At 38.4% G+C, this 7,129-nt stretch overlaps 1 non-coding gene across 1 annotated transcript; it reads right to left on the reverse strand.

Annotated features, from left to right (window-relative positions):
- Nucleotides 1-6,574: 6,574 nt before the first annotated feature.
- Nucleotides 6,575-6,681, reverse strand: LOC131247606 (small nucleolar RNA R71). Its single transcript, XR_009171883.1, has one exon. It is a non-coding gene; the product is annotated as a small nucleolar RNA R71 (small nucleolar RNA).
- Nucleotides 6,682-7,129: the final 448 nt, after the last annotated feature.

Genomic DNA, 7,129 nt, shown 5'->3' on the forward strand with positions numbered 1-7,129 from the left:
ACTTCTATAATCTTTCTCTCTCTCTCTCTCTCTCTCTCTCTCTCTCTCTCTTTTATATTCATAAGAGACTCAGTCGGTGGTTGGATTGAGTCAGTGAAGATTCCGCACTCTTTTCTTGCGCAGGAAGAGTCTCGGACGCGCACCCTGTTTTTGTGCAGCGAAAGCCCTTGCGCTCGACCCGCATTTGGGGTGGATTGGCCCACTGATTTGGCCATCTGACTTCTTAGTGGGGTTTTATACCCCCTCTTACAACTTCTAGACGGTCCGGATCAATTATCCAACCATGACATTGATCATAGAACGCCTCACCGTGGCCATTTTTCACAGACACACGTACCTACGCAAACAAGGTACGCTGATGTGTTCGGTGGGCCACAATGATTTTTTTGAAGAATCCACCCTGTCTATTGGATTCCTGGTGAAAAACTAGTCGGGAAGGGGTGGTTTTGGTAGGTTCTAGCATGGTCCACTGTACCAACTCAAGCTACCGTTCATCCTGCGTTTAACGGTGGAAATTGTGTGATCTCAGGTATGAGGACAAAAGGACATCTAGGCGTAGGTTATACCCCCCATCTGGATGCAATGGATGGATCTGATCTTCGAAAAAATGATGAGTGGGACCCACAATCAAGAACCGAACAACTGCGTGGAAGACGCTGTTGCATCTTGATTTTTTAAAGATTTTGTCGATCAGTGCAACGCTGATCGACTTGGATAGTTGCGGTGGGCGGCGGGTCTTGTACCCACTACGCACACACGTCGAGTGTGTGGGTCCCACGGTGATGTATTCGAGTGATTTCTTCATCCAACTTGTTTGCCATATACTTTAAGGGGTTGAGACCAAAATTGAAGCATATCCAGATATCAGTCGGGCCCCAAATCAGGATTTAAGGGGCTAATTTGTTCATTGGGCCACTTTCATAAGGATCCAATGACTAAAATTTAACGTGTACAGTTCATTTATGGTTTTTAGGCCTAGTATGGAGTTTCGAGCTGAACGGATGGTGGGAACCCTGTGATCTTGCATTCTGGACGTCTTTCGGGCTACTTGATCTTTAGTTTCTCAATTTCTTAGATCTTTGGCGTGCAAATCCATCGATCTTGGTCTCCTGAGGTCCGTCCCTTGCTTTGGTGAATTCTGAACGTTAAATCTCAGCTTTTAGCACCCTGTTTTAGTCCAAGCTCGTAAATGTACCTTGCATCACAAACACGATTAAATCAGACCATTAAACAGTACTATATTCGTAAATCCAGGCAATAACTAGGGTCTGATATGCAATATTTAACCCTCAACAGGAAGGCTTATCATTTGCCTGTGGAATTGGAACATAGAATATACTGGACAATAAAGAAATTAAACTTTGATATGGACAAAACAAGTGGACAAAGGAAATTAGAGTTGAATGAATTAGAGGAGTTCAGGAGAGACTCCCATGAAAATTCTAAAATCTACAAAGAGAGGACCAAAGCTTTTCATGACAAAACAATCCTGAAGAAGAATTTTGAATCTCAGCAAAAGGTCCTATTATATATATAATTCCTGTCTCCAGTTTTTTTCGGGAAAGTTAAGATCAAGATGGGCAGGCCCCTTCATTGTGAAGAATGTTTATACTCATGGGGCTGTTGAAATTGAGAATTCACGTAATGACAATGTGTACAAGGTAAATGGTCAAAGATTGAAATCTGATATGAAAAACTTTCATTTGGGAAACGAGTCTATCCCTCTTCATGAGCCAGAATATTCGGATTGATACTCCTGGTCTAACAGAGCATTTGTGTAAGATTTGTATAATATTCAATTTTTTAGGTGTCACCTAGCAGGTGGGCTCTTCATAACAGGTACTATCCATCCTTTCTTTGATTTTTATTGTTCTCATATTTTCTACATTACGTGTATCATTACATTGGGGACAATGTAGATTTTAGGTTGGGGGGTGTGGATAGTCATCATGTGAGGGAGTCCTATTTTTTTTTTAGAAAAATAAATATTTTTTTTTGAATTTTTTTTTTTTTGGTTTATGGAAAATTTTTTAAAAATTTTCAAATTTTAAAATTTTGATATTATGCAAATTCCAAAGGCAAAGTTAATACTTATTCTATATTGATAGTAGTCAGAATTCTTATAAACTGAAAATTATAGACTTGAGTTTGATTATCTAATCACTAGTTTAGAGTGAGTTGTAATTTGATGTACTGAATTCACAATACACTCTAGCTAATTAAGTGAGAAATATGATATATGAACTATAATAATAAATTTTGATTCAAATAAGGTTGAATGAACTAGTACTATTGATATATGCTTAAAAGAAAGAATATGAATAATAATAATAATAATAATAATTAATGACCATAATAATTGTCACGACCCAAACTTGAAAATTGGATTCATAGGAATTTCGATCGCCGAACCCGGTGCCGACAGCCTCCGTAGTACCCCATTTTCGGCCCCCGGCGTACATATGCCAGGTTCCGATCCTATGATCCTATAAGGAGGATTTTTCAATGTATATTTATCTCATAAGAAGCATAACCACACGTATACCCAAATCATAAAGGCAACATCATCATCACATATCCACGAATATAATCATTTGAATACAATGCTGAAGGAAAATATATATATATTGAAATCAAAGCTCTAGAGGACAGCTGCATGCTACAAGCTCAACGATGCTGCAACCTAACGCCACCTGCACGCATCTATCGTGCATAAGCTTACAAAAGCTTAGAGGGTGGTGAAAGTGTGTGCACAAGATAAGTGCCAAGTATACCATAAAGCCCATAAATCATACATCATCGAAATACGCGAAAATACTGACAAGATCATGAATCATACGATATCAGAGTAAGCGAAAATATACTGGTAAGTCCATGAGTGCTATCAGCCGTACCAAGGCTATGCGGTGCAAAACATAATAAGACAATAACAGATATTGAGGATGCAATGTAATATGCAAATCCTGACGAGCCACGAATACCATCAACCTCATCTAGGCCATATAAGTGCAAAAACATAATAACCCAAAATGCTAAGTACTGCGGATGCAATGTGATATGCGGTGCGAATGAAATGACCATGCTGGAATGTGAAGTTGGGATGATAGTACGGAGTATCATAGGCTATGGGGTCCATCACAAGGGACTTCTATCCAAACCAGTCTCATACCTAAATTTGGATAGTCAGACACAATGTGGTAAACTCCTGATATCAAGTTAGTTGCGCACCCAACCGAAATCCTGGCCATGTGATGGTACACGTAACAAATAGTTATGCACCACCAGCCCGAGTGGATAGTGAATGAATGAATGGATATGTAATTCCTTCTCAATAAGTCCACATATCAGTATGGTTGATCTCTGAAAAAATCACCGGGGTCTATGATAAGGGTCGAATATTGCATATCAGACCCTAATTATTACATGATTTTACGTACATGATAATGCTTAACAGAGTATTTTAATTATATTTTTGTTGCAGGATGAAATCAGGAGCATTGATGGAAAAAGAGTATTACAAGCATGGATTTGACACTCTGAAGTCACCAGAGCAAGAGACGCACTCCAGAAAACTAAGACTGAAGAATTTACATGCCAGGGACCCGAGGAAATCAAGCCGTTCACATTAAAAAAAGCCCAAAAATGGTCCAAAATGTAAGATCACATGGTTTCCGCCATCCGATTGACTCGAAATTTCATACATGGCCTGGAGGCCATAAATAAACCGTACATATTAAATTTCAACCATTAGATATCTCGAGAAGTAGGCCAACGGACACATCAGCCCATTAATCTCCAATTTTAGGCCCACCTACAATCTGGATATACTTCAAAGTTGACTTAGACGGTTTAAATAAGATGAGCAATAGGATGGACGGATTGAATTTCTCGACAGCATCACAGTGGACCCCACCTTGTGTGACATGTGCATAGTGCACATGTGCACTGTCAGTTAGCAGCGCTGACCCGACTTCCTTCCTAAAAAAACGGATGTTTCCGTTTCTGGCGGTGTAACGGACGGAAAGTCCATTTTTACGGACCTCTGTGGGCCCCACCCATAGCACGTACGTCTAATCCAGACCGTTCATCGTGTAGACGAATTCGAGAACTACAAAACCATGTTTACATTTTGTGCCCATATGTGCACACGTGTGAGATACAGAGGCCACAAGTGGACTGTCCTGTGACGTTCAAAATTGATTTTATTGTAATTTCTTCTATGGGTCGCGTCAATGGATGTTCAAAACCATCCATATCTGACCGAAATTTCGTCGTGCATCCAATGGGCTGCTTGGATTTCCCCGAAAATGCTTATGTGGGCCCCACCGAGCATCACAGCGTCGGACGTGCAAAAGCTTATGCACGTCCGCGAAAAGCAGACTTCCGGGCGGTTGTGGCCCACCATCTTTGATCAGATGGAAGATCTGATCCGTCCATCATTTAGACCAGCCAAAAACGTCCCAGGAGACGTTGATTTTATGGATAAAGTATAAAGAACAAGGGACTTATGAAGGTACAAAAGTTTGCTGCGAAAAGGCTTTCGCTGCGCATACGACAGCTTTCTAAACCTGATTTTCTCCATTCCAGCCACTCCAGCAGCTATAAAAAGAGATGCAAGAGAAGAAAAGAGAAGAAGAGAGAAGAGAAAGAGAAGAAAAGACAAGAAAAGAGAAGAAAGAGGAGAGAAGGATGTTTTCATTTCATCAATGTTATTTCTCTTACTTTCTAATTGATCACATGGACAGCTAAATTCCTTAGCTAGGCTGAGATGAAGCCTCTAACTTGAATGATCCTTGTTTGTTGATTTAATCTTAACTTGATTGATTTGTTTTTTTCTATAGTGTGCTTGACTGAAATTTTCGTACTTCTCCATGCTATGAGTTTAACCAAAATCTAGTTATGGAACATTATTCTAGGCGCTTGTGTCTGACCATGAACAGGTTTCCTATAGAGGAAGAAACAGGAATCTACATCTCTCCATGCCTGACCATGGATGGAAAGATGTGATCCATCTGCTTTAAGGAATTATACATTCTGTGTACCCGACCAAGGACATAGAGTGCGCTTTATTTATTTTTGATATCAATCTGAATTAGGGAGAATCAACAGGTAAAACAAAGTTTATGATAATTAGAGGTGGATTCGAAAGTCCTAGTCTTCTCCTTGATTGAATTTTCCTTATTCCTCTTGGTTATTTTTTTCATTGATTTTTGTTTAGTTTACTCAATTACTACCTCAAATATTTGTTGGATTAGTTAAGAAGAGTCTTTAATTTTGAATTATGACAACCAGTCCTCTTGGGAACGATCTCGTAATACGTACCATATCTACATCTGATTCGTATACTTGTGAGTTTAAAATCATTTAAATCAGGTTGGTTTAAATAAAACATCAAGTTTTTGGCGCCGTTGCCGGGGACTGTTTCGGTCCAATTGGATTTAGGATTCTCTCTTATCATAATTCATAGTCTTAGGTTTTTTACTAACTTTAGGTTAAATTCATTATTTTATTTTTTTTAGAAACTAACCTATTTCCTGTTTTGTAGGGACCTGACATAAACTTATAATTTGGTAACCCTTTTCTAAATTCTCTACTTTTTCTAATTTCTACTTTTAGAATTAAGGTTTTATTTTTTTAGAAATTTTCTATTTCTAGGCTTTCTTTTTTAGAAATTTTCTATTTTCTAATTTTAGATTTTGATTCTTCTTTCAAGTAACTTTCTATTTTCTAGTTTTAGAAATTTTTTTTCCCTTTTTAGAAACTAACTTAGCTTTTTATTTCTAAGATTGGAAACTTTCTTTTTTAGAAATTAACCGTTGCTTAGGATTTTTTCTAGCATTATTTTAGGAAATTTAATTTATTTTTGTTTTTTTTTTGTTTACAGGAATTGAGGAAGGAAGCTGCTAAATAACATTGTCTTCAAAAGGAGGAGCTCTCAAATCTTCAGACATTCATCATCTCCTTTTCCGGGTTCTTCCTTCCAATTCTCGTTTACACAACTTTCTCTTGTTTTTAGGAATTCATAACTTTTTCTTTTAGTTTTATTCATCTTAGGTTGCATCTTAGTTTAGTTTTCTTTCTTATATTGATAACATAGTTTATGCTAGGACGTAGATCTCTGAACATAGAACTAGCACCTTTTGATCCTGAAATAGAAAGAACCTTTCGTAGAAGATTTAGAAACATCCTGTTTGAAATGGCGGAAGAGAATGGAACTAAAGCTCTTAGAGATTATTCAGCTCCTGTCCAATTCAATGCGCCTTCATGTATAGTGTTGCCTGCCACCACAGTAGCACACTTTGAACTTAAACCTGGGGTCATACAATTGTTGCCCTCCTTTTATGGTTCAGATAAGGAGGATCCATATCATCATGTGAAAGAATTCTTAGACATTTGCTCCACCTTTAAGTTCTAAAACTTTTCAGACGATTCGATCCGTTTGCGCCTTTTTCCTTTCTCTTTGAAGGATAAGGCAAAAGCATAGTTGAATTCTCTAGGAGTTGGGTCTATCACTACATGGGACCAACTGTCTAAGAAGTTCTTAAACAAGTTCTTCCCGGTTCACAAAACTAATACTCTCCGTAGAGAAATTACAAATTTCACACAAAAAGAGGGTGAACACTTTCATGAATGTTGGGAAAGATGGAAGGATTTACTTCTTAAATGTCCACACCATGGTTTTGAAAAGTGGCAACAGGTTCAATACTTCTATGATGGTCTGACACCTCAAAACCGTCGCATGGTTGACGCCACCAGTGGAGGGTCATTCATGACCAAAAGTGATGTCGAAGCTTGGAATTTCTTTGAAACCTTGTGTGAAAACTCCCAACAATGGGACTATTCAAATAAAGGTGAAAGAAGCCCTCAACCACTGAAGAAAGGGGGTATATATGAGGTAGGAGTCACGCCAGATCTTTATGCCAAAATTGATAGCCTGACAAAGAAAGTGGATGCTTTAATGTTAAACAATGGACCTCCACAAACAACTCAAGTCGAGTCATGTGCCATATGTTCTAGTCTCGCCCATCCTACGCAGTCTTGTCCATCTAGTTCAGCATTTCCAGAATTTCTCTCTGAACAAGTACATGCTATGAACACCTTTCGGAGACCTGGGAATGATCCTTACTCA

Source organism: Magnolia sinica, chromosome 5 (assembly GCF_029962835.1).
Source record: "Magnolia sinica isolate HGM2019 chromosome 5, MsV1, whole genome shotgun sequence".
NCBI classification, from domain to species: domain Eukaryota; kingdom Viridiplantae; phylum Streptophyta; class Magnoliopsida; order Magnoliales; family Magnoliaceae; genus Magnolia; species Magnolia sinica.